Consider the following 6,465-nt stretch of genomic DNA (forward strand, 5'->3'; position numbering starts at 1 on the left):
GGACAACTCGGAAGTGGATTTTTCGAAAAATCGCGCCCTGCCCATGGCGTAGCCAAGGGTTTCGATCAGATCGCCGATTCGCATTGGGATCGGAAATACGCATGTAGGTCGGCCTAGGATTATATGAATTTTAAATAATTAGTTTGAAGGGTGCGATCATACCAGCACTAATGCACCGGATCCCATCAGAACTCTGCAGTCAAGCTTGCTTGGGCGAGAGTAGTACTCGAATGGGGGACCTCCTCGGATGTCGTCGTGTTGCACCCCTCGTTTTTGTTTTTTCCGCCTTGCGAGTGGAATTTACAAGAAGGACAACTTGGGAGTGGATTTTTAGGAAAATCGCGCCCTGCCCATCGCGTAGCCAAGGGTTTCGATCAGATCAACGGTTCGCATTGGGATCGGAAATACGCTAGTAGGTCGCCCTAGGATTATATGAATTTTAAATAATTGGTTTGATGGGTGCGATCATACCAGCACAAATGCACCGGAACCCATCAGAACTCCGCAGTTAAGCGTGCTTGGGCGAGAGTAGTACTAGGATGGGTCACCTCCTGGGAAGTCCTCGTGTTGCACCCCTCGTTTTTGTTTTTTCCGCCTTGCGAGAGCCATTGACAATAAGGACAACTCGGGAGTGGATTTTTAGGAAAATCGCGCCCTGCCCATCGCGTAGCTATTGGTTTCGATCAGATCGCCGGTTCGCATTTGGATCGGAAAGAAGCTAGTACGTCGCACTTGGATTATATGAATTTTAAATAATTAGTTTGACGGGTGCGATCATACCAGCACTAGTGCACCGGATCCCATTTGAACTCCGCATTTTACCGTGCTTGGGCGAGAGTAGTACTAGGATGGGTGACCTCCTGGGAAGTCCTCGTGTTGCACCCCTCGTTTTTGTTTTTTCCACCTTGTGAGAGGAATTGACAAGAAGAACCACTCGGGAGTGGATTTTTAGGAAAATCGAGCCTTGCCCATCGCGTAGCTATGGGTTTCGATCAGATCGCCGGTTCGCATTTGGATGGGAAAGACGCTAGTACATCGCACTAGGATTATAAGAATTTAAAATAATTAGTTTGATGGGTGCAATCATCCCAGCACTAATGCACCGGATCCCATTAGAATTCCGCAGTTAACCGTGCTTGGGCGAGAGTAGTACTAGGATGGGTGACCTCCTGGGAAGTCCTCGTGGTGCACCCCTCATTTTTGTTTTTTCCGCCTTGCCAGAGGAATTGACAAGAAGGACCACTCGAAAGTGGATTTTCCGAAAAATCGCGCCCTGCCCATGGCGTAGCCAAGGGTTTCGATCAGATCTCCGGTTCGCATTGGGATCGGAAATACGCATGTAGGTCGGCCTAGGATTATATGAATTTTAAATAATTAGTTTGAAGGGGGCGATCATACCAGCACTAATGCACCGGATCCCATCAGAACTCTGCAGTCAAGCTTGCTTGGGCGAGAGTAGTACTCGGATGGGGGACCTCCTCGGATGTCGTCGTGTTGCACCCCTCGTTTTTGTTTTTTCCGCCTTGCGAGAGGAATTTACAAGAAGGACAACTTGGGAGTTGATTTTTAGGAAAATCGCGCCCTGCCCATCGCGTAGCCAAGGGTTTCGATCAGATCAACGGTTCGCATTGGGATCGGAAATACGCTAGTAGGTCGCACTAGGATTATATGAATTTTAAATAATTGGTTTGATGGGTGCGATCATACCAGCACAAATGCACCGGAACCCATCAAAACTCCGCAGTTAAGTGTGCTTGGGCGAGAGTAGTACTAGGATGGGTCACCTCCTAGGAAGTCCTCGAGTTGCACCCCTCGTTTTTGTTTTTTCCGCCTTACGAGAGGAATTTACAGGAAGGACAACTTGGGAGTGGATTTTTAGGAAAATCGCGCCCTGCCCATCGCGTAGCCAAGGGTTTCGATCAGATCGCCGATTCGCATTTGGATCGGAAAGACGCTAGTACGTCGCACTAGGATTATATGAATTTTAAATAATTAGTTTGACGGGTGCGATCATACCAACACTAATGCACCAGATCCCATTAGAACTCCGTTGTTAACCGTGCTTGGGCGAGAGTAGTACTAGGATGGGTGACCTCCTGGGAAGTCCTCGTGTTGCACCCCTCGTTTTTGTTTTTTCCGCCTTGCGAGAGGAATTGACAATAACGACCACTGGGGAGTGGATTTTTAGGAAAATCGCGCCCTGCCCATCGTGTAGCCAAGGGTTTCGATCAGATCGCCGGTTCGCATTGGGATCGGAAATACGCTAGTACGTCGCACTAGGATTATATGAATTTTAAATAATTAGTTTGACGGGTGCGATCATACCAGCACTAATGCACCAGATCCCATTAGAACTCCGTTGTTAACCGTGCTTGGGCGAGAGTAGTACTAGGATGGGTGACCTCCTGGGAAGTCCTCGTGTTGCACCCCTCGTTTTTGTTTTTTTCGCCTTGCGAGAGGAATTGCCTTGCGAGAGGAATTGACACACCACTCACCGGGAGTGATTTTAGAAAATCGCGCCTCTCATCGTACAAGGGTTTTATCAAATCGTGCATTCGTGATGGATCGGAAAGACGCTAGTACGCCGCACTAGATTATATGAATTTTAAATAATAGTTTGACGGTGCGGTATCATACTCAAAGACTAATGATCCCACTAGAACTCCGCTGTTAACCGCGTTGGGGCGAGAGTAGTACTCGGATGGGGGACCTCCTCGGATGTCGTCGTGTTGCACCCCTCGTTTTTGTTTTTTCCGCCTTGCGAGAGGAATTTACAAGAAGGACCACTTGGGAGTTGATTTTTAGGAAAATCGCGCCCTGCCCATCGCGTAGCCAAGGGTTTCGATCAGATTTCCGGTTCGCATTGGGATCGGAAATACGCATGTAGGTCGGCCTAGGATTATATGAATTTTAAATAATTAGTTTGAAGGGTGCGATCATACCAGCACTAATGCACCGGATCCCATCAGAACTATGCAGTCAAGCTTGCTTGGGCGAGAGTAGTACTCGGATGGGGGACCTCCTCGGATGTCGTCGTGTTGCACCCCTCGTTTTTGTTTTTTCCGCCTTGCGAGAGGAATTTACAAGAAGGACAACTTGGGAGTTGATTTTTAGGAAAATCGCGCCCTGCCCATCGCGTAGCCAAGGGTTACGATCAGATCAACGGTTCGCATTGGATCGGAAATACGCTAGTAGGTCGCCCTAGGATTATATGAATTTTAAATAATTGGTTTGATGGGTGCGATCATACCAGCACAAATGCACCGGAACCCATCAGAAGTCCGCAGTTAAGCGTGCTTGGGCGAGAGTAGTACTAGGATGGGTCACCTCCTGGGAAGTCCTCGTGTTGCACCCCTCGTTTTTGTTTTTTCCGCCTTGCGAGAGGAATTTACAAGAAGGACAACTTGGGAGTGGATTTTTAGGAAAATCGCGCCCTGCCCATGGCGTAGCCAAGGGTTTCGATCAGATCTCCGGTTCGCATTGGGATCGGAAATACGCATGTAAATCGCCCTAAGATTATATGAATTTTAAATAATTAGTTTGAAGGGTGCGATCATACCAGCAATAATGCACTAGATCCCATTTGAACTCCGCATTTAACCGAGCTTGGGCGAGAGTAGTACTAGGATGTGTGACCTCCTGGGAAGTCCTCGTGTTGCACCCCTCGTTTTTGTTTTTTCCGCCTTGCGAGAGGAATTTACAAGAAGTACAACTTGGGAGTGGATTTTTTTGAAAATCGCGCCCTGCCCATCGCGTAGCTAAGGGTTTCGATCAAATCGCCGATTCGTATTTGGATCGGAAAGACGCTAGTACGTCGCACTAGGATTATATGAATTTTAAATAATTAGTTTGACGGAAAATATCATACCTCTCAAAGACATAAACGCACCGAACCCATCGTGAACCTCATAGCTATGTGCTTACGAGTAGTACTAGGGTCACCTAGAAGTGTCGTCGTGTTGCCCCCCTCGTTTTTGTTTTTTCCGCATTGCGAGAGGAATTCACAAGAAGGACAACTTGGGAGTGGATTTTTAGGAAAATCGCGCCCTGCCCATCGCGTAGCTTTGGGTTTCGACCAGATCGCCGGTTCGCATTTGGATCGGAAAGACGCTAGTACGTCGCACTAGGATTATATGAATTTTAAATAATTAGTTTGACGGGTGCGATCATACCAGCACTAATGCACCGGATCCCATTTCAACTCCACATTTAACCGTGCTTGGGCGAGTGTAGTACTAGGATGAGTGACCTCCTGGGAAGTCCCCGTGTTGCACCCCTCGTTTTTGTTTTTTCCGCCTTGCGAGAGGAATTGACAATAAGGACCACTCGGGAGTGGATTTTTAGGAAAATCGCGCCCTGCCGATCGCGTAGCTATGGGTTTTGATCAGATCGCCGGTTCGCATTTGGATCGGAAAGACGCTAGTACGTCGCACTAGGATTATATGAATTTTAAATAATTAGTTTGATGGGTGCGATCATACCAGCACTAATGCACCGGATCCGATCAGAACTCTGCAGTCAAGCTTGCTTGGGCGAGAGTAGTACTCGGATGGGGGACCTCCTCGGATGTCGTCGTGTTGCACCCCTCGTTTTTGTTTTTTCCGCCTTGCGAGAGGAATTTACAAGAAGGACAACTTGGGAGTGGATTTTTGGAAAATCGCGCCCTGCCCATCGCGTAGCCAAAGGTTTCGATCAGATCAACGGTTTGCATTGGATCGGAAATACGCTAGTAGGTCGCCCTAGGATTATATGAATTTTAAATAATTGGTTTGATGGGTGCGATCATACCAGCACAAATGCACCGGAACCCATCAGAACACCGCAGTTAAGCGTGCTTGGGCGAGAGTAGTACTAGGATGGGTCACCTCCTGGGAAGTCCTCGTGTTGCACCCCTCGTTTTTGTTTTTTCCGCCTTGCGAGAGGAATTGACAATAAGGACGACTCGGGAGTGGATTTTTAGGAAAATCACGCCCCTCCCATCGTGTAGCCAAGGGTTTCGATCAGATCGCCGGTTCGCATTGGGATCGGAAATAAGCTAGTAGGTCACCCTAGGATGATATGAATTTGTAATAATTAGTTTGATGTGTGCAATCATACCAGCCCTAATGCACCGGATCCCATCAGAACTCTGCATTCAAGCTTGCTTGGGCGAGAGTAGTACTAGGATGGGTGAGCTCCTGGGAAGTCCTCGTGTTGCACCCCTCGTTTTTGTTTTCTCCGCCTTGCGAGAGGAATTGACAATAAGGACCACTCGGTAGTGGATTTTTAGGAAAATAGCGCCCTGCCCATCGTGTAGCCAAGGGTTTCGATCAGATCGCCGGTTCGCATTGGGATCGGAAATACGCTAGTAGGTCGCCCTAAGATTATATGAATTTGAAATAATTAGTTTCATGGGTACGATCATACGAGCACTAATGCACCGGATTCCATCAGAACTATGCAGTCAAGCTTGCTTGGGCGAGGGTAGTACCAGGATGGGTGACCTCCTGGGAAATCCTCGTGTTGCACCCCTCGTTTTTGTTTTTTCCGCCTTGCGAGAGGAATTTACAAGAAGGACAACTTGGGAGTGGATTTTTAGGAAAATCGCGCCCTGCCCATCGCGTTGCCAAGGGTTTCGATCAGATCGCCGGTTCGCATTGGGATCGGAAATACGCTAGTAGGTCGCCCTAGGATTATATGAATTTTAAATAATTGGTTTGATGGGTGCGATCATACCAGCACAAATGCACCGAAACCCATCAGAACTCCGCAGTTAAGCGTGCTAGGGCGAGAGTAGTACTAGGATGGTGACCTCCTGGGAAGTCCTCGTGTTGCACCCCTCGTTTTTGTTTTTTCCGCCCAGTGAGAGGAATTGACAAGAAGGACAACTCGGGAGTGGATTTTTATGAAAATCGCGCCCTGCCCATCGCGTAGCTATGGGTTTCGATCAGATCGCCGGTTCGCATTTGGATCGGAAAGACGCTAGTACGTCGCACTAGGATTATATGAATTTTAAATAATTAGTTTGACGGGTGCGATCATACCAACACTAATGCACCAGATCCCATTAGAACTCCGTTGTTAACCGTGCTTGGGCGAGAGTAGTACTAGGATGGGTGACCTCCTGGGAAGTCCTCGTGTTGCACCCCTCGTTTTTGTTTTCTCCGCCTTGCGAGATAAATTGACAAGAAGGACCACTCGGGGGTGGATTTTTTAGAAAATCTCGCCCTGCCCATCGCGTAGCCAAGGGTTTCGATCAGATCAACGGTTCGCATTGGGATCGGAAATACGCTAGTAGGTCGCCCTAGGATTATATGAATTTTAAATAATTGGTTTGATGGGTGCGATCATACCAGCACAAATGCACCGAAACCCATCAGAACTCCGCAGTTAAGCGTGCTTGGGCGAGAGTAGTACTAGGACTGTCTCTTATACACATCTAGATGTGTATAAGAGACAGGCCCAGCGCGTAGCAGGATTATATGA

General features: G+C 48.0%; 12 non-coding genes and 6 pseudogenes across 12 annotated transcripts; all 18 read left to right on the forward strand.

Moving 5' to 3' along the window:
- The first annotated feature begins 148 nt into the window (after window positions 1-148).
- On the forward strand, window positions 149-267 carry LOC118347757. Its single transcript, XR_004800924.1, has one exon. It is a non-coding gene; the product is annotated as a 5S ribosomal RNA (ribosomal RNA).
- A 190-nt stretch (window positions 268-457) lies between these two features.
- Window positions 458-576, forward strand: LOC118347853. The gene has a single exon (XR_004800997.1). It is a non-coding gene; the product is annotated as a 5S ribosomal RNA (ribosomal RNA).
- Window positions 577-766: 190 nt separating this feature from the next.
- LOC118347885 lies at window positions 767-885 on the forward strand. The gene has a single exon (XR_004801029.1). It is a non-coding gene; the product is annotated as a 5S ribosomal RNA (ribosomal RNA).
- A 190-nt stretch (window positions 886-1,075) lies between these two features.
- Window positions 1,076-1,194, forward strand: LOC118347871. Its single transcript, XR_004801015.1, has one exon. It is a non-coding gene; the product is annotated as a 5S ribosomal RNA (ribosomal RNA).
- A 190-nt stretch (window positions 1,195-1,384) lies between these two features.
- Window positions 1,385-1,503, forward strand: LOC118347762 (annotated as a pseudogene).
- Window positions 1,504-1,693: 190 nt separating this feature from the next.
- LOC118347877 lies at window positions 1,694-1,812 on the forward strand. The gene has a single exon (XR_004801021.1). It is a non-coding gene; the product is annotated as a 5S ribosomal RNA (ribosomal RNA).
- Window positions 1,813-2,002: 190 nt separating this feature from the next.
- On the forward strand, window positions 2,003-2,121 carry LOC118347878. The gene has a single exon (XR_004801022.1). It is a non-coding gene; the product is annotated as a 5S ribosomal RNA (ribosomal RNA).
- Window positions 2,122-2,311: 190 nt separating this feature from the next.
- Window positions 2,312-2,430, forward strand: LOC118347858. The gene has a single exon (XR_004801002.1). It is a non-coding gene; the product is annotated as a 5S ribosomal RNA (ribosomal RNA).
- Window positions 2,431-2,928: 498 nt separating this feature from the next.
- Window positions 2,929-3,047, forward strand: LOC118347765 (annotated as a pseudogene).
- A 189-nt stretch (window positions 3,048-3,236) lies between these two features.
- Window positions 3,237-3,355, forward strand: LOC118347863. Its single transcript, XR_004801007.1, has one exon. It is a non-coding gene; the product is annotated as a 5S ribosomal RNA (ribosomal RNA).
- Window positions 3,356-3,545: 190 nt separating this feature from the next.
- On the forward strand, window positions 3,546-3,664 carry LOC118347761 (annotated as a pseudogene).
- Window positions 3,665-4,158: 494 nt separating this feature from the next.
- LOC118347759 lies at window positions 4,159-4,277 on the forward strand (annotated as a pseudogene).
- Window positions 4,278-4,467: 190 nt separating this feature from the next.
- Window positions 4,468-4,586, forward strand: LOC118347764 (annotated as a pseudogene).
- Window positions 4,587-4,774: 188 nt separating this feature from the next.
- LOC118347865 lies at window positions 4,775-4,893 on the forward strand. Its single transcript, XR_004801009.1, has one exon. It is a non-coding gene; the product is annotated as a 5S ribosomal RNA (ribosomal RNA).
- A 190-nt stretch (window positions 4,894-5,083) lies between these two features.
- On the forward strand, window positions 5,084-5,202 carry LOC118347756. Its single transcript, XR_004800923.1, has one exon. It is a non-coding gene; the product is annotated as a 5S ribosomal RNA (ribosomal RNA).
- Window positions 5,203-5,392: 190 nt separating this feature from the next.
- Window positions 5,393-5,511, forward strand: LOC118347763 (annotated as a pseudogene).
- A 190-nt stretch (window positions 5,512-5,701) lies between these two features.
- On the forward strand, window positions 5,702-5,819 carry LOC118347887. Its single transcript, XR_004801031.1, has one exon. It is a non-coding gene; the product is annotated as a 5S ribosomal RNA (ribosomal RNA).
- Window positions 5,820-6,009: 190 nt separating this feature from the next.
- LOC118347879 lies at window positions 6,010-6,128 on the forward strand. Its single transcript, XR_004801023.1, has one exon. It is a non-coding gene; the product is annotated as a 5S ribosomal RNA (ribosomal RNA).
- Window positions 6,129-6,465: the final 337 nt, after the last annotated feature.

Source organism: Juglans regia, chromosome 2, assembly GCF_001411555.2.
Source record: "Juglans regia cultivar Chandler chromosome 2, Walnut 2.0, whole genome shotgun sequence".
NCBI lineage: Eukaryota > Viridiplantae > Streptophyta > Magnoliopsida > Fagales > Juglandaceae > Juglans > Juglans regia.